We start from the raw sequence: 26,941 nt of genomic DNA, 5'->3' as shown, positions 1-26,941 counted from the left end.
GCCCAATTCACAGCATCAGTTACACCAATTGGCTCTCCAGAGGGACAGCTGTTCCTACAGGCAGCAAGGTGGTAGAGTGGATGGAATGCTGGGCCTGAGGTCAGGAACACATGGGTTGAAATCCAACTTCAGACAGTTACTAACTATGGGACCCTGGAGAAGTTGTTTAACCTCTTTGTGCCTTGGTTTCCTCAAGTATAACATAGAGATAATGATAATCATATCTACCTTCCAGAGTTGATGTGGGGATCAAAAGAGAAAATATTTTTAAACCACTCAGCACAGTGTCAGGCATAGTAGCTACTCATTAAGCACTCATGTCCTCCCTTTGTTCCTTTAATTCCGGGATTCCAAGGGTTACCTTGTGGCTTTGCATGAGCAGCTGATCTTGTCTCTGTCTCCCTCACATCCCATACCACATGAACTGGTCTCCATGCTGTTTATTCCCTCATTCCAGCTAATTATGGCCAGTCACATACCAGAGGCTCCTTTATCAAAGAACAAAAACAGGAAAGAGAGTCACAGGAAATTGATCTACCAGGAGAATAACCCATGGCACCAGAGGCCTCAAGTCAAAGGCACCCTCAGAGACTGTCCCTGATACTGCCATGTACAACCACCCTGCTCTTTCCTCAGCCTCATTTTTCCCTTCTCAATAGCCTTTGGCTCCAGCTTATCCCCATGTTTGCAGCAGGGTTGCTATCAGTCCAGCCTCCATTCAAAGATTTCTTGCATGTTTCTGGGAACAGACAGTGTTCTACAACTCCACCTACTTAGTGACTGTCACCAAGCCCTGTCACCTGACCCATTCCTACCCAATAGTCTCCCAGAAATTCAAAACCACTGACTTAGCTGTCTGTCTGTGATTTAATTTTCATTTTCACTTTAGGTAGAACACAGAATCTACTCGCACTCCAGAAGAGCTCTCCTAAGTGCCAAGGTAGGCAATGTCATAAATAATATGGGTGACCTTCCATAAGTCTCCTTATGTCTTTTTGGTATTTTTCTTATGATAAAATGTGCATATTGAGTGAATATGGAGTGGAATGTAGTGGTGGGGTGGGGGGAATTTTGGACTTCATCATCTCCTAGGTGCCATCCTTCTATGTGACTCCATAATACTAGAATTTCCCACTCCATTACCTCCCCCACCCAATATATTTCAGAGGAAATCGACCAGAGAGCCTGACGTCTTGAGAGATGACTGCTGGGAAGTCCCTCGTGTCTGCTGGGGGTGGGGGAAATGTGTTTGTGTCTGTCTGTGTGCGTGTGTGTGTGTGTGTGTGTGTGTGTGTCTTTGTCTGTGTCTGTGTCTGTGTCTGTGCATTTACAATGGAGGAAGGTATAGTGGTGAGTGGAGCACAGATGAGGTAGAGGATAGAGAGTAGGAATCAACAGACCTGGGCTTTTATTCCTCTGTTGATACTAACTTTGTGACTATGGGAAAATCCTTTAAGTTCTTTGATACTCAGTTTCCCCATCTTTAAAATGGCAATAGTAAAACCTTCTGAAGTGCTAGTATCTATTTCTGAAAATTCTTATTAGATGTATTTGAAATGATGTCTGTAAAATGTTTTGCAATTTCTAAATTGTGATACAAAATCTTTATTACTATTATTGTAAAGACCAGTTTTTCAACTCTTGTCTTTGTAAGACCAAGCTCTCACAATGCCAGATAATTTCAAATTAATATAAAATATGAACTCTGATCGGGTAATCTTTAGAAACTGTAATTCTTCAGGATTCTGAATGGACAAAAGGTCTCTGGACCAAAACTGGGCTAAGGAATTTAAGAGGTGAAGGCACTTCAAGACGAAGGACATTAAGGGAACTAAAGGAATGAGGATTGAAATAATGGAGGGAGAGGGGTGTAGGTCAGTGGCTGAGTAGGTGTTGAGAGCAAGAAAGGAAGAATAATGAGACTGTGGAAAGAGTCCTAGAGAGGAAGCCATTACCTAGGACTAGGGAATAATCAGTTCAAAAGCAAAATAGCTATTGTAGTGCCAGTCACAAACAGTCCTCACAAGAACTTGAAAAAGGAAGTGCTATCAATACCCCCCCATTTTACAGTTAAGGGAACTGAGGCCGGCAATCAAGAAAATAGAGAGTCAAATTGATTTGGGTTTAAATGCATAGTCAAGTAGCTCTATTTGAATTCCAATTGGCTTTATCAAAGCCTGATTTATCAGAGCCATATTTCAAGACATCAGGAATGAAAACAACATGAGACAAAAGAGCTAATTGCCTTGGCTTTTAAAAAAAATTATAGAATAAATAAATGTGGAAGAAAAAAATAAAGTCCAACCCCAAGAAATCTTGCAAAGTATAATCAATCAAAGCTGCATATAACAATATGATTCTACACATGGACAGAGGAAGAAGAAATGAATAGGGGAGGGAGATGAAGAGAAAGAGGTGGAGAGAGGAAATAGCAGCATTGCCCAAATGGAACAGCTCAGTTGAGTCCTCAGGGATCAGCAAGTATGACACACAGATTCTTGTTCTCCCTTCATTCTCAGAGAGGACCAGTGAAACCAGGGGTGTGATATCTTGACTTTCAAGGGAGTTTCACTTAAGTGAGGGAGGGTTGTAGAAAGTCTTCTGCCTCACTCTCTCCTCCAGAATCAATTAAGTCCAGTGGCAAGACATTGGCTGGGACGATGTGCAATGGCCTCCACCTTCTCAAGAACTTTAGCCACAAAAGAAGAGAAGAGATAGCCAGGATGGATGGGTTAAGTGTGGATTTTTTGAGAATAAGTGAACAGTAGACAGATTGAATTTGAAGATAAATGAGAGAGTGGGGATGATGGAAAGGAGCAATCTGCTGAACTAGAATGAGATCACTTGTTCATGTAGAGAAGTTTGGTTTTGCTAGGAAAAGGATGGAGATGATAGCAGAAGGCATCTGAATGTTGTGAAATGAGGAGGAGGAAAGGGAGCTATCCATGAATGACCTCAGATTATTTTAAGTCAAATATTTCTCAAGGTTCTCAACTAGGAGAGTGAAGGAGGGGGGAACCATGGGAGGTCTGAAGAGGGGTAAAAAGGTTTGGAAGAACCACTGGGAAGTGAGGGATGGTGAGTTGCTGTGGGAGTTATAAAAGAATTGCATTGCTTGAGACCCAGTTGAGGTAATATACCATAAACATAGCCATCAGAGTTCCATCATTTTCTCCAGCTTCATTAAGCAGTGTTGTGTAGCAGACAAGGAAGAAAAATGTGGGAGTGATGCCAGACTGAAGAATGAAAGAGCAAGGTTTTATAAGAGAATGAGGGGGCAAGGGACTCAGGAGAAGAGGACAGTGTAGACTTAAACCAGTTCACCAAGAAGTCAAGATGGGGAAAGGAGGAGAGTGTAGATAGCAGATGGTTGATTGCCTGCGAGAGAACTGAGGGCTTGACAGACTGGGGGTCATGATGTGGATGAAGAACAACGTTAGGGGTTGCAAGGCAGAAGGAAAGATGAAATGATAATAGATTATGATTAGATAAGGGAGTTTCAAAGATCATGAGCACAGAAGAGGTACATCTGTGGAAGTGGCAAAATCAAAGACACAATTTTTTTTGTAGGTGGCAGAAGTCAGGTAGAGAAGTAACCTGTCAGGGCAATGAATAAGTTGAGGAACAAGGTTTAGTGTGTCTGAGGACGCATCTATTTGTCTATTTATATCTCTAGAGATATAAATACATACATTTGTGTATATATATATACATATATATATCTGTGTGTGGTCAAATATGTGTGTATGTACGTATGTATGTTGAAGTCAACTAGTGTGAAGGCAGGAGTTGAGGACAGACTGTGAGTCAAGCATTAAACTTCTGAGGTAAAGAAGGGGAGTGTACTGGAGGTCCACTACTAAAAAGGATTCGGTGTTATAAGTGGATTGAGTGAATTTTGAAGGAGAGAAGACTACTGAGTGATACTAGAGAAAAATCTGCAGACAGCAATAGGGAGCAAGAGAATTCCAAGTGTCCCATCTTGACCAGTGAGTTGGAGAAATAAATGTAAGTGCAACCAGTGTTGAAAAGAGCGGCCAGGGAGATTCTGTTGTCAGGAGAAGGCCATGTCTCAGTGAGGGCCAAAAGATGGAAGGAGGGGGAATGAAAAGATTTACACATCAAAGCATCAAAGTTTATTGTTCCAGGAGCAGGCATATCAGAGAGCACAGCTGAAGGAGTGGCTAACTGCAAAAATGGGACACTGGGTGGGGCTGAAGGGTAGAGGAATAAGGGATCAGGCAAAGAAAGATAGGGAATGGGGTTTGAATGGTGCACATGGGTTTATAAATACTGGGATGGGAGAGGGTTGTGATCAGTGTGGTGTTTGTTAATTAATGAGGAGGAACTTAGTTAGATTTTCATTTTCCGTAGGAAAGAAGGAAATCAATTTTTGTTCAGTACCTGCTATGTGCCAGACACTGCTAAGCATTTTTGAATTATCTCATTTAACCCACACGAACACACTAGGAATAAGTGCCATCATTATCCCCATTTTAAGGATGAGGGAACTAAGATAAAGGTTAGGTGACTTTCCCAGGTTCACACAGCTAATCTATGTCTAAAGTTAGATGGAAAATCAGAAAAGCCTACATCTTCTTGGAAGACTTCAGGTGCAGTGCTCTATCCACTGCATCACTTAGGTGCCTCTGTTCACATGGCAGTTTAGAGTCCCTTTGGGATTTTCAATAATTGCTGGGCCCGGTAACTCCAGTCTTAATGTCCATGTGCCTCAGATGCAAGGGAGCATCCATCATGGTCCCAGCTCTTCCTTCCCTGGTCCTATCATCAGAAGAAATAGTCTTGGGCTAAAGCTCCAACCTCACAGGTCCAATCTTAAAGTGTCATTCTGAGGACCAGGGCAACTTAATACCCCTGACTCATGGTGCACCTTCAAGGTGTACAAAACCCATAGTCACAATAGAGATTCGTTCATTTATCTAGAGCAGACCTGCAAACTTGGCAGTTGATAGAAGCCAAAATTAAAATAGGATAAAGTTCTTTAGGCCAAAGGTAGGCTTTTAGCAGCTCACTTTCTAAGTAAAGGTAAGTAGAGACAGACTGAACATGGTTGATTGCTGCAGGTCATGTGACAAACAGAAGACAGTGAGCAGTGGCAAGCTGTGCAAAATTTCTTGGCAGGCTGCAGGTGAACTGAGGGCAGCATGCCTGGTCTACAGAAACGAAGCTTGATGAAACCTCCTTTAAACATTTAAGAAAAGCTTTAATGGAATAGAAACTTTTGGACATAAGTTTTTGCCCAGAAGAATGGAAGAGAAGAGGGGAAGAGATAGTAGGAGTTGAAAAAAGACACTTCTTGGTTCACCCAGATTCATGTCTGGGGGAGAAAAATACATCCATTAATGATCAGGATTGTCTTCTACCTTGGCTGCCCTGGTGACATGGTCAATACCATCTCCACCCCCTCTGTCAGAATCAGTGTTGGTCTCTCAATCACTTTCCTGAAATTCCAGAAAGACTCATTCAAACTATCTCTGGGCTTGCATCATCCTCATCTGTTAATTCCCAATATATGCCTGGGCAGGAAAATGAGAATAACTCCAAATGCCAGAATTCTCAGAGAAGTTTTAAACTACTTCCCCCTTGGGATCTCCAACATTACCTTCCTACCCAGAGAGGGATCAGATGTATCATTACTTTTTTGTTTGTTTGTTTCCCAGGGCCTAATTAAGAATGAGGTGGAGAATCACAGAAAGCTGAGAGATTCTGTTCTTTATTCCTTCCCATAATCTTTCAAGTCATTCAGTTTCTTATTACTTAACAACTTTTTCCAGTAACTGCTCTTAGCCTCCTTCCCTTGCCTCTTTTTTCTCTCTCCATATTATCTTCAATAACCCTTACAGGGCCACTTTTTATTGCTCTTTCTTAGACTTCAGACAATTGGGGAAGACAGTCTCTGGAGTCGTTATGATCTAAGTGGCTTACAAGGTTGCATATGATTCTGCCAATTTATGAACTAAGTTGAGAAAATGATTATTTTTTTGCTTATATTAATAACCACTTACTATTGGGGAGATCCAGGATGTTTTCCCTTCCTCTTTCCCCCATTCTCTTCTTTGTCAAATCAGCCCCTGAAGAATGGGCCTGTTAATGACATTGAATTGAACATTCTCCTCAATCTTGTTCAGACCCCACCCAGCTGGGGAAGCTCATTGTGTTCTAGTAGGCTAGGGTGGGTGGGTTAGATGTTTAGATGGCTGGGGGCTGGGTGTGGCCTGGGAGTAAGAGTGATATAATCAAAATCTTATTTCCTAACCCCTCCTTAGAACAGGTCCACCTTTTATTATAGTATTCATTATTCTCATTAATTGTTACCTAATCAGAGTTGATTACCATCTGTAGAGAATACCCACTCTTCCAAGAGCATATAAGCATCAACAGGCTGCTATGATCCATCTTTGGCTTGTGAAAGGTGATATTTTGATGTGGGAAGTGGCTGATATTATTCTCCTGTGAGAAATTACTGCATTTATTTGACACACATATGATTTTAATGGCTAATAAATTAAGAGGAAAAATATCAATGGCAGCAGCATTATCACTTTGAACTGCTCCTTTTGAGGTGCCATAGAATACAATTAAAGAAGTGAGATCCCAGGAACAATGTGGTTCAGAAGGAGCTGAGTAGTACAGTCGATGTTCAGAGTTGGAGTCCGAAAAGACTGAGTTCACTTTCTGCCTCAGACACTTACTGTGTGACCCTAGACCAGTTCCTTGACCTTTAAGCCTCAGTTTGCTCATATGTAAAATGGGATTTATAACAGCACATACTACAGAAAAATATTGCTGAGGATCAAGTGAGAGCAATTCAATTCAGTAAATATTATCAAGTGACCTCTATGTGCCAAGCACTTGTCTAAGCATTAGGGAAGGAAGGAAGGAAGAAGGGAAGGAAGGAAAAAAAGAAAGAAAGAAGGAAGAAACAAGAAAGAAAGAAAGGAAAAAGAGAAGAGAGTACAAAGTGAGGAAAATAAGGAGGAGAATCCAGAAATGAAGGGGAAAGAGAAGAAGGAGAGGAAGGGATGGAAGAAGAAGAAGAAAAAGAGATGATAGGAAGAAAGGAATGAAGGAAAGGAAGGAAGGAAGGAATGAACAGAGGCAGGGAGGGAGGGGGAAGAAAGAGTGGGAGAGAGAAAGGGAGGGAAGAAGGAAGGACTATTTCCCTCTTACCTACAACATTGCATATTTGCACATAACTCTTTGAAAGTTGTTTCCCCCATTAGACTATGAGCTCCTTGAGATCACAGTTTTCTTTTTGCCTTTTTCTTGTATCCCCTACACTTAGCACAATGTGTGGCACACAATAGACACTTAGTAAATAATTATTGATTGAATGACTCCCCAAAATATTCAAAGTACCTCTTTACACCTTTCACACTAATACACTCCTTGCAGTCTCCTCTATGTAGTGTAACTTTATCCTCAATAAGCATGCTCTGTTGTGAAGTTGATGGAAAGTTTCTGGGGTTTGAGTGGAGAAATCTGTGGGTGAGCAGTAGGGGCAAGCAGGGGCCAGAGAGACCTAAGGATGGGTCTACTAAATCGACAGCCTGGAGTGTATGGCCATGACCCCTGTTCTTCGTATGATGAGCCATATCTCCATTCTCTCACCGAGGTAGGAAGAAGGATGGCCATCTCTTCAAGAAAGATGTCCACATATGTGACCTTCTACCTGGGGAGGAGATTCCCAAAGAACAATATGGAATACCTTTTCCTGTGTCAGGAGAATGTATGCAGGTCAGATTCTCCTGAGTTGATATGATGTGTTTCAGGTGAGGAAAAGACAATTCCAATGGATCCACAGGTGGTAAGCATGATGAGAAACATCAGTTTCTTCTGGGTAATGACATTTATGACTTCCACATATATGTTACTGGCCAACAGAAGTAAGTATGATGAAAAATCAGGGAAAAACACACCTCTTGAACCCAACTTGATGTGGGAAGTTAGAGGGATTTGAACACTCGGTGCCTCCAACATTTCCCACCCTTTTAACCCAATAATAGCAGCAGAAATCTCTAAAATAAACACCCTTGAGTTTTTCTGGGGTGTCTTACACATAAGGCGATAGAGACAGAAAAGTTACAGTGGTACAATATGTATCATAGTCTTAGTTCCTTTTTCCTCTGGGATCTGTGAATGGACCTAAGGAATTATCTCTGAGTCCCTGGATCCTCACACTAACTATTTCTATTCATGAGGCTAGTGGTCTGTATCCTTTTCTGGAATGTCCCCTGCATGAGAAAACATGGGTGAAAAGAAGTGGTAATGAGTTGTCTTTGAGGATAATGGAATCATAAGTGATTCACATCTTTCCACTTCAGTCCCTCTTCCATTTAGTTGTGGATTTGGGCAAGTGGTCAGATTGGTTGAAGAAAACTCCTACTTCCAGTCCTTTAGAGGGGTCCTAAGTCCTTTAGTCAGAGCTGACAATCAAGGGCTTTAGGGTACAGTCTGAGTGATTATGACCTTGATTATCTGTGTCCTCTTTCAGAACGAATTTTGAGACATGCTTTGTTGCGGCTCCTGAATGGGATCCTGACAGTGACATGTTCAATGGAAATAGGCGCTTGTATTTGTTACTTGTGGGCACGTCACAGTTGCCAAGGTAATGATGACATGGGCGCAGAGATGGGGGTGCAGGGTAATTGTACAATATCAAAGGGCTGTCCTCCTGATATACTGAAGGTCACCTCCCCATCCTCATTCTGTTCTTACTCTAATCTCTGGACAGCCTCAGTTCAAGGATTCCTTCTTCCCTGTCAAAGACAAGTGTGACTTGCCCCAGTTTCCCACAGCTGTATGTAGATTTCTCTTGTTCACATGCACAGTGGCCCACAGATTTCTTCAGAAATTCTGGGGTAGGAAGAGGGGAGGGTTCCTGAAGATGGAGGAGGTTTTGTGCAATCTGGTATGTCAGGTAATCCAGAGGTGGTGGAGAAAGCCAGCTGTGGGCTGTGACTGCAGGTGGGAAAAGATTCAAGTGGTTCCAGTCATTCTAGAGGTGGGCTTGGGGAGGACAAACTGTATAGTCTCCCTTGGACCAGTTTCTGAAAAGTGACAAACCTTGGTCTGCTCTGCAGGGTTTATCTTCATGGAGGATTGGGTGAACTGGCTGCTTATGTTCTTCATTGTTCTCTTCGTGGCATGCTCAGGAATTATAATGTTGACATTTCTACCTAATTATTTTGGCTTCTATTTTATGATGCTGATATTTTCAGTGAATTTCAGCACTACTGAGAGCATCATCTTTCTGCTGCCAATGCTAAGGATGCTTTTAACTGGAATTCAGTATATCCTCATGACTCAGTGATTCAGGTAACTGAGGCTTATTTAGTCAACCAACTGGCATACAGCAAAAGGCCAGATGTTCGTGGGGAAGGAGTTAAATATTGTCTAGTGTTTAACCCACAGGGTCACTGATGCTCAGTTTGGGAGAGAATGGGGAAATGTTCACAAAGGGGAGGCTAACAAAGATGAAGCTAGGAGAAAAGGATGGACCAAGAAAGAAGGTAGGCCAGGAGGTTTAGGACTTGACCTTGAGGCATCCCAGGAAGATACCAGGAAAGTATCCCTACATCTTTCCCTGAAAGGTGACCTATTTCCTTCTCACATTCAGTCCTTTCTTCCTTCTGTTTCTAGCTGATCCACGACCTCACCATCTCTCAATGTTTCATCATAGTCATGCTCCTTCCCTAAGACAGTTTCCCACAGGGGAAAAGAGAGCTGCACTTCCCTCCCCCTACCTCAAGGAAACTGCAAATCTCAGTATGCATATTTTTGTCTGCAATCTGTAGAAAAAATGCATGAGCTAGATTCTACAAAGGGTGAGGAACCTTTTCATCTTAGCAATTTACCAGTAATAAAATAGGACCGCATTCAAGAATCATCAATTAGATATACTTTAAAAAGTATATTATTTCATAAAAAAATCTAACTAATATGTACTTAATAATTTCAAAAAATGAAAAGTTTTTCTTAATTTTAAAGTTAACACAGGCCAGGTGAGGCCTCAAGGACGTGCATTCCCCACCACTGGGCAATACCCTAGACTTGACCTCCAAGCAGCATACACCTCATGTCCCTACCCATTCTGACCCCAGTGAATTTGCCTCTGTAGCTATAACTACTTTTTAGGGTGCTGATCCTTTGATAACTCTCTTCTCCTTTCCTTATCCTTCCCAGAAAATATTTCTTCTTAGAGTGAGGACTCTGGAAAAATCTTGAAATATATCCTGAGGAATCTCAAGTTTCACATTTTTCCCTAGGAAAGGTCTGGTTTTTCTATAACCAGGGTACACTGGGACGATTGCTGACATGGAGTACAAATGCCAACCCTGGAGCCCATCCTGATGGACCTAGCAATCTGGTGTTCTATGAGGATCTTCTGAGAAACAGACTTTATTCATTATCTGTAGGGAAGACAGAGTGTGCCCAAAGGAGCCAAGCCTCTCATCTAACACCCTAGACTACAGGGCTAACCAAATATATTCCAGCTATTACACAGCTCAATATTATGACTACTTTATGTCACTGAGCAGAAAATGAGTAAAAATGTTAGCATGTAAGCTTGTTTTCTGTAGACCCCCTGAAGGTACCTTCAGGACACTTCTGATAGCAGAGAGAATGATGGGAATTATGTGTAATTTGTCTTGCTTCCACGTGGTTCAAATGTCTTCCACTAGGTCTTTACGGTGTGAAAGTTTTTATTTTGTAAAGTTAGGATATTATAAGTATTCAATATTGTAACATTTAAAAACTATATACAAATGCAAAAATATTAAAAAACATTGTTCTTAATCAGTTGTTATGACTGTCATTTCTGAATCATTGAATGTCCAAGGTGAAAGAGACCTCAGTGAGATTAGACTTATACTATCTAACCTATGGGAGAGAACTGGGAACAATGGAGTGGATGTTATAAAGACACAAATTAATTAGTTTGATGACAGGTAAAACTTGCTAACAGTTACAGCTGTCCAAAATTAGAATGAGCCACTTCAGAGCACTGTGGATTCTCTGTGGCAAGAGGTCATTAGCCAAAAGGGTATTGCGTTTCCTGAAGTAGAGATTATTTTCTATGCATGTGTTCCACCCTGAGAGTCCTTTTCACTCTAACACTCTGTGATTCTATAATGTAATGCTATGCACACCTGAAAAAGAAATACTGACTACGGTATGCCTGACAAGTAGCCCTCCAGCTTCTGTTGAAGTCTTCAGTGAAAGCGAACCGGCCACTCCCTGAGGCAGTCCATCCCACTTGTGGAACAGCTCTAAATGGTAAGAAGCTTTTCCTGATCTCAGCCCTAAATATGATTCCAAATAATATGTACCTATTGTTCCCAGCAAGAGAAGAAATCAAATTGCTCTTCAACATGGCAGCCTTTTAATTATTTGCTTTCATTCATTCTTGAATCCATCTCATGCACTTCATCCACTATACCACTTAGTGGATTTATTTTACAAAAACAGCTTAAGAATAACTGGCTTCCCCAAAAGTAACCAAGACTGACTAGCCAAAACCCTGAATTCCATAATCCAGAAAATAATACTGCCCAGAATTTTTCAGTAGAAATAACAAAGCAATGGATTCTATGGATCACTTTAAGGAATGGGAAGATATGCTTCAAAGTCTAAGGTACATCGTGGTCAAATTGTACCATGAATTGTTTTAATTGCTATGTTTTGATTTTACATCAACTTCAGTTCCCACTTCATCCTTCTGCTGCCCAGCAAGACATCTCCTGCAACAAAGAGCAAGAAAAAGATGTTTAAATCATCTTAGCAAAGCTGACCAACACCTTAAAAACAAGTCTCTGGGTAGATGCAATGTCCTGCATGGATAATCTTCAAAGAATAGGAAGAAATGCTTTATCTCTTCTTTTAGATCAGTTTTCTTCAATAAAATCCCACATAATCCAAGGTTGATTTGTTGTTGTAATTCTTTACAGTTACAGTATGTATTGTGTTCTTGGTTCTCTTTCATTCACTTTACTTCAACGTATATGTCTTCTCATGCTTCTTTATAGTTTTCTCATAATTGCTTAAAAGAAAGTAATATTCTATTAAATTCATGTTTCAAAATATTTTTTTAGCCATTCCACAATGAATTGGATCTACTTTTGATGGGAAACAAGCCCAAGCTGAGACCTTTGTCCCTGGACCATGAGGGTTTTAGTTCCATTGGTCTGAAGGGCTCAGGAAAGCCTGGCCAAGGGGCTGCTTGCATTTTCCTTCTTTGATTTTGCATTCTTTTCTATTCCTCCCTTTATCCTATTACCAGCCACTTCTTAGCATTCTCTTGAGGTCCAAGTCTCCCAGCCAGGATTGTGGATTGTCTGGACTACTGGCAACTCCAAAAAGGATCCTCCCCAGAATTGATCTACATTCCAAGCTGACTTTCCTCTATCAGTACCATCCCTGGGACCCCCAGACTACTTGGCAACACCTGGATTCTTCCCTCAGTCTTTTTCTGTATTTAAGTTCCATCTCTCCTCCATGAAGGTACTTAGATTCAATGCAACTCAGATTCTGTCTAGCTGAGATTCTATCTGACTGGCATTACAAATACTTAGGCTCCTTAAGAGTCAACCCAGTATGGGGAATCTTCAATAAAATTTGTTTTTCTTTGGCTTTATGAAGGCTTGTGCCCAATTCATTCGAGCAGGACCAGGCATGTCGATGTTTTGGGGTCCCATATCACCCCAAACCTCAACACTTTGTATCCAGTTCTTTCCTCGTGCAGAAAACTACCCTCAATATCTTGTTGTATTATGTGCTATTCTTTCTGTCTTTGCCTTCCTTATGTTATTTTCCTAACTGAAATGGACGGACCGAGACAAGCACTGGCAAGAGTCAATTGAGAATTTGGGAGCGTCTTTATTAGCCAGCGACCATCCTCAGAAGAGGTAGTCCCGAACAAAGGTGTGTGTGCCTTTTAAGCATCTTAGCACTTCCCCATACAGCCTTGCGGTTCCAATAGCACACATTTTTTCACAGAACAGTTTTGACAGGGGTTCCTAGGTGCTGCTAGGCAAGGGGGCACAACAGAGATGGGGGCCCAGGCAGCTGCTAGGCAAAGGGGTACAACAGAGAGTGTAGCCACTAACAGAAAGTGGCTACTAGGCCCAACCCTGCGTAGAAACTCAACAGACATTTGTTCAACCCAGGGGCTCTGGAGGGGGGAATAATGTTCACTTAACTAACAGTGGAATCTTGGGAGTTAAAGGTACAGGCATTTTAGTCATTTTCTTGGCATGATTTTCCAAAGTAGATTCTAGAATACTTGAACCAATTTGCAGATCCATCAGCAGTGCCTCAATGTCACTGTCTTTCCACAGTTTCTGCAACATTGGATGTTCCTAATTCTTTGACTACTTGGCCATTAAGGAATGGTCCTCATATATTTCTGTTATTTCCTTATATATGGTGGATATCATACCCTTAAAAAAGAGATATTTGATACAAAATTTTTCTGGTTGGCCCCTTCCTTTCTAATCCTCATGATATATATTTTATTCATACAAAATGTTTTTAATTTTATATAATTTTGAGGGGCCTAGAAAAAGCTAGCAAATGTAAATGCTTTTTCTCAGCACCACCATAGTATAATACTTGTGGCACTACAGTGGTGACACTGCTTTGTAAACATTCCAAACTCTCTCTTGTGCTACCTTCCTTAAACCTCAGAGAGACCATGTGACAGGATTTTACACAGTGAGGGAGTGGTCCTATCTGAATTACCTGTTAGGTGGGCACACTATTCAATAAGTCTCTTGAGAACCTCAGGCACATGCATGAGAGGCTTTCCAAAAGACTGAAGTATTCTCTCTGCCTGTCAAGAAACATTTAATAAGTACTTACTGTGGGGGGTAGAAGACCACCCAAGACCCCCAACAAACCACAGAGGCTTCTCCTGGTAGGGACAGAAAAAAAAAAGGTTATTAGCAATCTCAAGAGAGTTGGGCATCTTCCTCACCAGGGCTGATTACTGAAGGGAGCAGGTGGCATCCAACACAGAAGCAGGTTATATACTTTTACAGAATTACCCCACCCTGTGCTCTACCTTTTCTCCCCATTGAAGGAGTTAGGTGATCTCACAATCTGCTGCCCCAAACTAGGACGAGTTCTAGTCCAAATAAATGTGTAAGTCCTTATTTGGCAGTAGTTGCACTGACATGGCAATCAGAGCTTTGCAAAGGACTTAAAAATATCTGTTTTCCCAGAAATCACTTGACAAAGGGTAAATTGAAACTGATGCCTCCAACTCCCCATTTAGTCCTGGCTCAACTTTAGAGACTGTCTACTACTTTAGAATGAGACAGCTTTCACTGACTCACACACCACTACTGTTAGATATTATGCTAAGGAACGGGGATATAAAAGAAAATAAAAGACACTTCCCACTCTCAAGAACTTCACAGACTAATAAAGGAAACAACAAAGAAATAATAATATGCATGCGAACTCTATCTATAATAAACGGGGAATAATCAACAGAGGGAAGGCATTAGAATTAAGAAGAGATAGAGAAAGGCTTCCTGTAGAAGGGAGGATTTTGAAGTGACACTTGACAGAAACCGGGAAAGCCAACAGGTGGAGATGAGGAGAGTGAGCACCCAGGCATGCAGGCATTCAGAGAAAATGCCTGGAGTCAGGCGATGCAATAACTTGTTTGAAGGACATAAAGGAGGACAGTGCCTCTGGATTTCAGAATATGTGTGTGTGTAACTTCATAAAAGAATCAATCTGAGAGGGGAATGCCCTCATTTATTTATACTCTTTATACTCGCTCTGCGTCATCAAAACCCAAACAATGAGCAAGTGAGGCTTGAGCTGGACCTATTATTGACCAATCTGTGAGAGCCAGAGTGATTTGAGTTCAAAGACATAGTCAAGTAGCTGTATTTGAATCCCAATGGGCTTTATTAAAGCCTGGTGTATCAGAGCTATATTTCAAGATATTATGAATGTTTAATTCATAATGAATAAACTATATGACCCAAAAAAGTTAATTGTCACATGTTTCAGAGATTGATAAATGGGGAAGAAGAAAAAGTCTAGCCCCAAATTGCCAGCATATCTTGTGAAGTATCTAAGCAGTCCAATGCAGCCTTATACACCTTCTAGATCATAAGAATCCAGAAACTGCCTTCTCGAGCTTTCTGAAGTCTTAAACACAGCAAGAAGGTGGCTCCATATAGGTTAGTGAAGATACAGAGAAGGAAGAGGCAAATGAAAGAAAATAAGAATACTTACTAGGAAAGTTGGTCGGTAAGAAGAAATGGAACGACTTGAAAAATTATGAGAAGGAAAAAGAAAAGAATCCCTCAACTTTCAATGGTTCTCCTACCCTGTTATTAAGTAGGCCCTGGGAAACAAACTAAAAAAAAGGAATGATATGTCTGATCCCTCTCTTGGTGGGAGGGCAATGTTGGAGATCTCAGGGGGAAAGTAGTTTAAAACTTCTCTAAGAATTCTGGGATTTGGCATTTTTCTCATTTTCTTGCTCAGAGAAATACTGGAAACTAACAGAGGAGAATGAGGAAATTCCAGAGATAGCTTGAATGAATCTTTCAGGAGTTTCATGAGAGAGATAGGAAGGCAGATACTGCTTCTGACAGAGGTGGCAGGGATGGAGTTGAGCATGTCGCCAGGGTTACCAAGGTCTTCATCTGTCACAGGAAGACGGGATGGCAGCACCAAAGCAGAAGATAAACCAGAGCATTAATAGGTGTCCTCCTTATCCCCAGTCACGAATCTAGGTGAATGAAGTATCTTTTTTTCCTCCCAAATCTCTCTTCCCATTTTCCCTTTCATGTTTTTAGACAGATGCTTAAATCGAAAGATTCCTGTTCCATTAAACTGTTCCTTAATGTTTAAAGGCAGTTTTGTTAAGTCTTGTTACTCTAGATAAAATAAATCAATCTCTATTGTGCTCTTGGGTTTTGTACACCCTGCAGCTGCCCAGCCCCATTGGCAGTGGTGTTAAGCTGCCCTGGTAATCAGACTGATACTTCAGGATTTGAACAGTTTGGCTATAACTTCAGCCCAAAACTCTTCAGGTGATAGGACCAGGGAAGGAAGAACTAGGACCAGGAATGATGCTCCCCTGTATATGAGGTACACAGAGATCAAAACTAGAGTAGCTGGCCCTGGCAACTATTGAAAATCTTATTAGCTGCTGAAATGAAAGGGGAGGTAGCTCTCTCTCTCTTTCTATCCTCTTGTGTGTGTGTTCATCTTTCGTTGCCAAAGAAGACCATGTCATCAGAGAAATAATGACATGGCTTGTACTTGACTTTGTTTTGAGTGAGGGAAGGCTGTGCAGGTCACCAGCTTCACTTCTCCTCCAGAGCCATCTGAACCAGTGACCACATATTCATCAGGATGACTGGAGATGACTTAGGATGAGGCAAGTGGGGTTAAGTGACTTGCCCTAGGTCACACTGCTAGTGAGTGTCAAGTGTCTGAGGTGAAATTTGAACTCAGGCCCTCCTGACTCCTACACTGGTGCTCTATCCACTATACCAAGTCTGAGTGGTTTAAGGTGTCAGACTCAAGACTCTGTCTTCACTCTCTGAGTATTCTTTTCTGCTTATGGAGGGGTGGGTTCAAATCCCTTCTGATACATTAATTGTGTGCTCTTACTAAGACCTTAGAGAAGCAAGTCCAGCCTTTAATCTTATTTACTCTCTGTGAGTGTGGGGTAGAGGGCTCCATGTAGAAGCACTTAATGCTTTTCTTTTCATTTTTGCTTTGTGTACTTGATTATGTGACCACAGGACACTGACTAAATGTTCCTTTGATTGTGAAAAACAGTTTTAATTGACTAAGAAAAGAGAGTCTAAGAGTAGGGGAAGGGTTCTAGAGTTATTTGTATCCAACTTTGGATATTTTGATCAAGAGGCTGTAGCTGTCTTCTCACTTGTAGCCATTCCATGAGATCTCTAGCCTGGCCTCCTGCCTTAGAGAAGGGAAATAATATGATTCCTTCAGCTCTAATCAGCCTTTCCTTACCTCTCTTAGAGGACTCCACCCTAAGGGACTAGAAAGCCCTATGTGAACAGCCACCTAAGTGGTGCAGTGGATAGAGTCATGCTGAAGTGTTTTAAGAAGTTACAGGCCTTTCTGACTTGCAATTTAACTTTGGGCACATGTTAACTATGTGAACCTGGACAAGTAATTTAACTTTTGTCTGATCCAGTTCCCTCAAATGTAAAGTGAACATAATGACAGCACCTATTTCTAGTGTACTTGTAAGGATCAAATTGATGGAATTCAAATAAAACTACCTCCAGACTAAATATCGCCACTGCCCCTAGCTACCCACCACCCCCACATCCAATTCACATATTGGAACATATTTGTCTCATTTCATTCATGCACAATCATACCATCCCTTTAGCCCAAGACAGGGCCACAATAGTTATCAATATTGACCCGAGAGGACAACAATAGTTAACCAATCAGAAAGCAGTACAAATGGGATGTTTAACCACCAATCCATAAAAGGGAGCCTTTCCCATTATTTAATCCCTTAACAAACCCCTCCTGTTTGCCTAGGTTCTGGATAATGGATAATGTGCTCATACTTTCCCAGTCACCAATGAAGTGAAACAAACCTGTGTGCTTGCTCCCATGCTTTTTAGCATGATATTTTCAGACATATTTTCAAATGTCTTCTGTGAGGATCAACTCAGAATTGAGGTCAGCTGCTGCACTGATGGTAAATTCTTCAACTTGAAAAGGCTAAAAGCCAAGACCAAAGTGGAGGGAGATTTGGTGCATGATTTTCCATTTTGAAGATGCTTGTGTACTCAACACATCCTTTGAAGCCAAGATCCAAAAAATATGGTTTGATTCTCTGCTGGTTGTACTAATTTTAACCTAACAACTGATACCAAGAAAACAATGGTGCTTCATCATCCAGACAAAGAACCATTGCTTACATCAAATAGAGAAGTTTTGAATACTGTAGATAAATTCACTTAACTTACTAGCGTACTTTCCAAGGAAGTACACGTTGATAATGAGGTCGACACATGCAGAGCCAGAGCCATTATGCTGACCTCATTGTTGTATGCCATGGACAGAATACCTGTGACATGCCAGGAAACTGAATCACTTACATTTGAATTATCTTAGGAATATCACCTGGCAGAATAAGATACAAGACACTAAGATCCTTTGTGAACTAAACTGCCAAGCATCCAAACTCTACTGTAGAGAGCACAGTTCCAATGGGTTTTCCACATTGTTTGAATGCGAAATATATACTTGCCAAAAAGGTTAATTTAAGGAGAACTCACTCATGGCAAGCACTTACATGACAGTCAGAGAAAATGACACAAGGACATTCTCAATGTTTCTCCTAAGAACTTTGAAACTGATTGTGTGACATGAGAAAAATTGGCACAGAACCACCCAGCATGTTATGCCCTCATCAGAGAAGTGCTGTGCTCTATGAGAAAAGTAGAATTTAAGTAGCCCTAAAGAAATGTGAGATGCAAAAATTTAGAGAATCTACTCCAAGTATTCTTATGGACTATCTGTGCCCAACTCATGGAAGATAATTTTAAGCTCCTATTGGTCTGATTGGCCACCACTGGACACATTGTAACATGACTCTAACATATTGACGCTATTTTGGTCTTCTTCAAGAATGGAGAAGTAGAAAAACTAATGATTCTAAATAGATTGAAGTAAATTAAAAATAAAACAAAATTAATGGAAGGAATTAAGAACTTTAGCAAAGCAGTATGGTATAAAACAATTCCACAAAACAATCCACTTTCTCAATATCAGGAACAAAATCCATCAGAAACACATAAAAAAAAAATATTCCTTTCAAACTTCTTCACTATGTCCCAAAGATCTAAGAGACAATACCACCCGGATTGACATACAGAATCAGCTTCCTGACAATGAAACTAGCAAAGGATTACTTCTGCTTTACAGAATTAGACAAAGTTATCACAAAATTCAGAAAGGCAAAAAGATCCAAGGGAAATAAAGAAATAAGTGAGAAGGAATAAGCTAAGCCGTAACAGATGCAAAATATACTACTACAAAGCAGTAATCACACAAAACACTTTGATACTGATTTTAAATATATAAAAGTTGTTCAGTGGAATAGATTAGGGAAATATGAGCCACAAGTAATTGAATACAGTAGCACTGTACTTTTTAAACCCAATGACATAAAGACTCTATTGGCACAAGCATTCATTATGTATCCATGAAAAAGAGGTAACTAGGTGACATAGGAGATGGAGGAAAATCTGAGTTCAAATACTGCCAAAAATACTTTCTAGATATTTGGCCCTGGGCAAGTCACTTAATCTCTCTGTCTCAGCTTCCTTATCAGTAAAATGAGGAAAATGATAACACTGACTCCACAGGGTTGTTGTGAGGAGTAAATGAAATAACATACATAAAGTGCTTTGCAAACCTGAAAGAACTACATATGTTAGCAAGTATTATTGTATCAACGGTCATATCATGAATAAAGTAGAGAAGAATAGAGATACTTGGCCCCACTGTCCTCCTCTTCTGCACCTGAATTTAGATTCATTTTGCCTTGCCCACCACATTCAATCAAATGTCAAATCCTGTTGAGTCTACTCAACAATTCACAGCTCTCACAACCCTTCCAGCCCGTGTTCACTATGGTAACCATGCTAGTACAAAATATAACACAGACCACCCTGGTGCCTACTTTCTCAAAGGCCAGATTGGTTATATTTTACTCCTCCCCCGAGGCTCTCTTGAATACTTAAATGTAATTCGGGTAAACTAGGCTCTCTGCATATGGTATCAACTCCAATCAAATTTGTTCCCCTAACTGCAGAGGGAAGTTCCCCTGCATCAGCATTCCATTTAATAATAGTCAGATTGACTTTGAAACAAATATGTACTTCAAAATGTTTAATCACAAATATTCAAACTTATTTTAAGAATTGGCTAACCATGAATTAAAAGGAATGTCACTATAAACTACGGTCCAGGGAAGACAGTTGTCTTGTCTTTTATGGGTATCCCCAGGCAGGTTGGTTCTCAAGGAAGACCAGATTTTTTTCATTTGGAATCTAAGTTGTTTTCTGAGATCTTTCTCCATTTCTACTATCTGAATAATTCTTTGCTTAGTTCCATAACTGAAAACCATGCCTTGCTGAAATGGTAGATGAAGAGATTACTTGACCTAGAGTTATACAGAGTAATGACTTCCTACATGCTCATACCTGCAGTCCCCATCTCACATCCCCAAGGGATGCAATACTTAGCCTGGTGTTTGGAGAATAGTAAGATCCAAAAGCAAAAAGAAACTGTGACCAACCAGAAGTCACAAGGGAAGAATGCCTGAGTTCCACAAAAGCATTTTTTTCCATACACTTGCTTCACCTTGGGTCTTGCCAAGTGTGCCTCTAGCATTACCCTCAAGCCCCTCAGATCCCTCCTTAGTCAACACCTTCTAGGACTTATTTGACTTTCTCAAATCTTCATGAGCCAGATAGTCCTGACAATAGCTTACTGTCTTCTTAAACTACTCCTCCACCTTCCACTTCCTTCCTGCCCCCACAAATCCCAAGGACCCTTCTTCATAAACAAAGAGCTTTGATTCCTTTCCGTCAAGGACTCTGGCCAATATCACTAGGCAAGGAACCAAAGACTGGCTTGGTTATTGTCCTTTGTTCTCAAAGAGGACCAAAATAACATCAGTATGCTACAGTCAACTTCCCGTGTGTTGACCAGTGGCTGATCAGACCAATACAAGCTGCAAATGTTCTACCATAGGTAGTGCACAAATAGTCCATGTGAATATTTGGGGTAGATTTTCTAAATTTGTCCACCTCCCATTTCTTCAATTCTGCTTTGCTCATAGAGTACAGCATGTTCTGTGATGTGGGCACACAATGCTGACTTGTCATGTGACAGAGTCTCCTATGTCACACGATCTATTCCAGGGTTCTTAAGAGAAACCTTCAGAGTGTTATTGGAGCACTTCTTGGTGGTTACCCTGTGTGAGTTCTCCATAAAATAGTCTTTTTGGCAACCATACATTTGGCATTCAAACAATGTGGCAAGTACATTGGAGCTATGATCTCAGCAGTAAAGTTCGAATGCCTGGAAGCTTAGTTTGAATAAGGACTTCAGTATCTGATACCTTATCCTGCCAGATAATCTTCAGAACCTTCCTAAGACAATTCAAATGGAAGAAGTTCGGTTTCTTGGCAGCTCAGTTATACTCTGCAGGTTTCACAGGCATACAACAATGAAGTCAGCATAATGGCTCTGTCGATGTTCAGTTTGGTAGCCAGCCTAATACCATTTCTTTCCCACACTTTCCTTTGGAGCCTCCCAAATACCATTTCTTTCCCAAACACTGAGCTAGTTGAGGCAATGTATGCATCAACCTTATTTTCAATCTGTACATCCCTAGAAAGTACACTACCAGGGTAAATGAACTTTTCCACAGTATTTAAAACTATTCCATTTGACTTAACCAGTGGTTCTATGTGTGAATGATGGAAGACTATTGTTTTCTTGTGTCAATTGGTAGACCAAAATCAGCACAAAAAGCAGAGTTGAGGTGAACTGAATAAGAGAGAAGAGCCTAACTGCAGGTAACAACAACAACATCTCCTGAGACTATCAGTCCACAGATTTAATTTCTTTACATGACCTATTGAACTTCCTGGAGCCAAGATGGCAGAGTGATCAGTAAATGATATCTCCTTTCTCTTGTTGACCCTGAAAAACCCAGAGAATATTTCCCCAGGAAACATCCTGTAATAGTGGAATCAGCTGAAGGAGTAAACAGCTTCTTATCCAGAGAGGCTCAGAAAATCGCAAAGAGGGGTTCCTCTTGCTGTGGTTGAAGCTCTGTAAGTACAGAGTTGTCTCAGACAGCCCTGCATCAACAAACTGGGAGGAGATCTTGAGCCCCAGAGGGGTGGAGCCCAGAAAGTCCCACATCAGGAAACCAGGCTTGCCTCAGAACAGCTAGAAGAACCAGGAAGACATAATTGCAGGTAGGGTTTACCAACCACTGAATCTGCCTGTACTCTAGGGCAAAAGAGAAGACCTCCTGCAGCCAGAGTATCCCTCCCTCCCATACCTCATGCAGCAAACTCCAGGGTAACTCGGGGAAACTAAGAAAGAGTTCACCTGGCCTCTGTTTTGGCACAGCAGTCAGTTCAGCACCAGGTAAGCTGCAGAATTTTCACTTCACGCTGAAAGAACCAAAGGCCACAACACACAAAACCTCATCTTCCAAGCATAAGAACTGTGAGACAGAGGTCCCTGTGCCTCAGAAACAGTGATCCACTTTAAAATCCAGGAAAAGACAATTGTCATGAGCAGGAACCAAACTAGAAAAGAAAAGACCATAGAATCTTAATATGGGGACAAGCACCAAAACAGGAGTACCAAAGATATCAGTATTGATATTGTACCCTCATCTGAAACTTGAGAAAGCAAAATGATCTGGTCCCAAGTTCAAAGAGCATTTTGGAAAAGATCAAGAAGGATATTAAAAACCAAATTAGAAACATAGAAGAAAAACTGGACAATGATTTTAAAATTATGAAAAAAAAAGAATTCACTGAAGAGAACAGCTCCCGAAAAAGGGAAATTGGACAAAAGAAAAGAAAGTATAAAACCTAACTAGAGAACATAACTCCTTAAAAGGAACAAGTGGGCAAATGGAAAAGGAGATGCAAAAGTTAACTGAAGAAAACGATCTATTAAAAATTAGAAATGGACAAATAGAAGGTAATGACTCCATTAGACATCAAGAATGAGTCAAAAAGAATCTGAAGAATGAAAAAAAAGAAGAAAATGTAAAATATTTCATTAGAGAAACAACTGACCTGGAAAAAAGATCCAGGGGAGAAAATCTAAGAATTATTGGTCTACAAGAAAGCCATGATGCAAAAAAGGGCCTGTAAAACATCTTCTAAGAAATCTTCAAGGAAAACTGCCTTGAGATCCTCAATCTCGAGGGCAAAATAGTCATTAAAACAATCCTCCAATTACCTCCTGAAAGAGACCTCATCCTGAAAACACCAAGGAATATTGCTGTCAAATTCTAAAACTATCAAGTGAGGGAGAAAATATTGCAAGCACTCAAAGAGAAGCAATTGAAATATCTAAAAACTTCAGTCAGGGTCACACAGAACCCTGCAGTTTCTACATTAAAAGTTCAGAGGGATTGGAATATGATATTCTGTGAGGAAAACAGCTGGGGCTGCAATGAAGAGTCAATTTTTCAACAAAATTGAGCACATTTTTTCAGGCAAGGAGATAGACATTCGACGAAATAACAGACTTCCCGACCTTACTGATGAAAAGACAACAGCTGTATAGAAAATTCAGTCTTCCAAAACAAGTATGAAGAGAGGTACAAAAAGGTAGAAGGGGAAAAAAATACTTGCTATTCAATATGGGCAAAATCTTTATATCCCTGTAAAGGAAGATGATATATTAATTTTGAGAACTGTATATTTATTATGATACTTGAAGGGAAATACATACATAGAGAGAGTGGGTATAAACTAAATGATGTGATGACAAAACTGTGGTTTAAGAGTGCAAAATAGATTGCAGTGAAAGATGTGAAAAGGAGAGGCAGAGAAAGATAAATTACATCACAGAAAGAGGCAAGGACACATATTACAGCAGAGGGAAAGAGGGGAGGCAGATGAGCACTGTTTTAGGTTTACTCTCTTCTGATTTGGTTCAAAGAGGAAGCAACAATTTCAGAAAAGTATAGAAAACTCACTATCTCCATGGACAGTAGGAGATAAAAGTGGAAAGAAAAGGGAGATGAGGATAACAGGGAGGGAAGAAGGAATAAGGGAACAAGGGAGTAAAAGGGAGGGATACTGAAAGGAGGGAAGACTGAGGGAGGCTCTGGTCAAAAATTAAATCTCTATTGTGGAGGGGAAGGGAGAAGGGAGAACTAAAAGCATAAATGGGGGAAAGAGGATCAAGGGAAAGACACAGAAAACAATAATAACTGTGTATGTGAATGGGATGGACGGTCCCATAAAATAGAGGTGGATAAGAAAATGGATTAAAAACCATAATCCAACAATATGTTGTTTTCAAGAAACACATGTGAGGGTGAAGCCAAAATGGTGGAGTAGAAAGACGCATATACCTTAGGTCTTTCCCCACAGCCCATAAAATATCTGTAGGAAAAAAGACTCTCAACAAATACTAGAGCAGCAGAAGTCAAAGAACTACAGACTGGAGGAGATTTCCAGCCCAGGGTACCTGGAAGGCAGACAGGAAAGGTCTGTCGTGCCAGACATTGAGTGGACCACAACACTGTCTTGGTGGTGCTGCACTGGAAGGAGCAAGACTACTGACCTTGGGGTGGAATTCCCAGCAACAGCAGCAGAGGTTCCCAGACCCCCAACCCACAAACACCAGAGTCAGCTTCAAAGGTCAGTGTGAGGGTTTTTTCACCCATGTGACAAGGAAACAGGATCCTCCCTTAGCACTGGCCCCAGGCACAGGCAGTTGCAGGCTGTGGCAGATGCAGGAATAATTAGAGACTCAGTGTAAAGCCACTGGAGGAATTGAGTAGCTGATCTAAATCTGAGCCCTGAGTGCCCCACTGACCCTCATATAAAGGCCCTGGGGAATAGAGCAACTGATCTGAACCTCAGCCCTGAGTGGTGGCCCTGTCCCTGCCTAAAACCACTAGAGGAATTGGGTAGCTGATCTGAATCTCAACAACAAGCCATGCTGGGGAGTTATCTCCTCTCCTTGGATTATGCCACCTTGGAGGAATTGAGAACTTACAGGTTCCCAGAGTATACCCTACTCTTGACAAAGGACCCCAAACCCAAGTAACTTGCTGAGAAAATGACCAAAAAAGGGTGGGGGAAGACTATGCAAGGTTAATTTCTTGGTGAACAGATATTCTCTCCCATCCTTTCAGATGAAGAAGAACAATGTTTAACATCAGGGGAAGACATAAAAGTCAAGATTTCTACATACAAAACCTCCAAAATAAATATGCAACAGTCCCAGGTCATGGAAGACCTTAAAAAGGACTATGAAAACCAATTAAGAGAGGTGGAGGAAACCTTGGGAAGAGAAATGAGAGTGATGCAAGAAAATCATGAAAAGTGAGTCAACATTTTGCTAAATGAGACCCCAAAAATGCTGAAGAAAATAACTCCTTTAAAAATAGGTTAATGCAATTAATTGGCAAAAGAGATGCAAAAAGCCAGTGAGGAGAAGAATGCTTTAAAAAGCAGAATTAGTCAAATGCAAAAGGAGGTTCAAAAGCTCACTGAAGAAAATAGTTCTTTAAAAATTAGAATGGAATTGATGGAAGCTAATGATTTTATGAGAAACCAAGAAATTACAAAACAAAACCAAAAGAATGAAAAACTGGAAGAGAATGTGTAATATCTCATTGGAAAAACAACTGAACTGGAAAATTGACTGAGGAGAGAAAATTTAAAAATTGTAGGACTACCTGAAAGCCACAAACAAATAAGAACCTAGATATCATCTTTCGTGAAATTATCAAGGGAAAGTGCCCTGATATTGTAGAACCAGAGGACAAAATAAAAATTGAAAGAAGCCACCAATCACCTCCTGAAACAGATCTGAAAAGACCAACACCTAGGAGTACTGTAATCACATTCCAGAGTAGCCACTTAAAGGAGAAAATATTGCCAGCAGCTAGAAGTAAACAACTCTAGTATTGTGGAAATACAATCAGAGAACACAAGATCTAACAGCTTCTATATGAAGGGATCAAAGGACTTGGAATATGATATTCCAGAAGTCAAAGTAACTATGATTAAAATGAAAATCACCTACCCAGCAAAACTGAGTATAATACTTGAGGGGAAAAAAATGGTCATTCAATAAGATAAAGTACTTTCAAGCATTCTTGATGAAAAGACCAGAGCAGAAAAGAAAATTTGACTTTTCGACACAAGAATCAAGAGAAACATTCAAAGGTAAACAAGAAAGAGAAACCACAAGGGACTTACTAAAGTTGAACTCTTACATTACTACATGGAAAAATAACATTTGTAACTGGCCATGTCCAAAATATGTGTATATCTAATTCTTCACTCTGAGTCCTTCACTTCTCTATCATGTGGGAAGCATGCTTCATCATTAGTTCTCTGGAATTGTGATGGTCATTCACCAACTGCAACTGACAAGCAGTCCAAAGCTATGATCAAGCAAGTCTCAAAGGAAGATATCAAAGCTCTCTAAAGACAGATGAATAAAATTCTCTGAATCTTTAATAGTAGAGAAATGCAAATGAAAACATTTCTTAGATCCCATTTCACACCCATCAGATTGCCAAATAGACCAACAAAGGAAAATTCAAATATTGGAAGGGCTAGAGAAAGACAAATATATTAATGTACTGCTGGTGGAGCCTTGAATTCATCCAACCATTCTACAAACCAATGTGGAAACATGTCCAAAACCTTACTAAATTGTGCATATCCATTGAAAGGGCAATACTACTACTGGTTCTATATTCCAACGAAAACAAAGCAAGAGGAAATACTATTTGTACAATAATGTTTACAGAAATTTTCATTGCAGCCTCAGACAGGAAACTAAGAGAACACCCATCAATTGGGAAATATCTGAACAAATTATATTATTGTAATTCAATACTATCATAATGTATGAAATAAACTGATAATTCCATAGAAACCTTTTAAGACTTGTATGGATGGAGGAGAACAAAGAAAACCATTTATGTTATAACAGCATTGTAAAAATAAATAATCTTACAAGACTAAAGAGCTCTGATCGATCCTGATTCTGGAGGACTAATGGTGAAAAATGTCACTCACTTTCTAATGGAGTGGTGATGGCATAAATGCAGACTAAGACACATTTTTTAGACTTTGCTGAT

General features: G+C 40.4%; 1 long non-coding RNA gene across 3 annotated transcripts; it reads left to right on the top strand.

The window, feature by feature from the left end:
- Positions 1 to 851: 851 nt before the first annotated feature.
- On the top strand, positions 852 to 10,821 carry LOC140500223 (uncharacterized). Of its 3 annotated transcripts, none has more exons than XR_011965646.1 (5): positions 852 to 940; positions 7,794 to 7,907; positions 8,516 to 8,629; positions 9,105 to 9,339; positions 10,290 to 10,821. It is a non-coding gene; the product is annotated as an uncharacterized lncRNA (long non-coding RNA). The 3 variants fall into 3 exon arrangements; XR_011965645.1 differs by having other exon boundaries at positions 10,207 to 10,821; XR_011965647.1 differs by having other exon boundaries at positions 863 to 940; positions 7,641 to 7,828; positions 10,207 to 10,518.
- Positions 10,822 to 26,941: the final 16,120 nt, after the last annotated feature.

This window comes from Notamacropus eugenii, chromosome 4 (genome assembly GCF_028372415.1).
Source record: "Notamacropus eugenii isolate mMacEug1 chromosome 4, mMacEug1.pri_v2, whole genome shotgun sequence".
NCBI classification, from domain to species: domain Eukaryota; kingdom Metazoa; phylum Chordata; class Mammalia; order Diprotodontia; family Macropodidae; genus Notamacropus; species Notamacropus eugenii.
The sequence above is the reverse complement of the archived record's forward strand: the minus strand, read 5'-3'. Positions and strand labels throughout refer to the sequence as shown.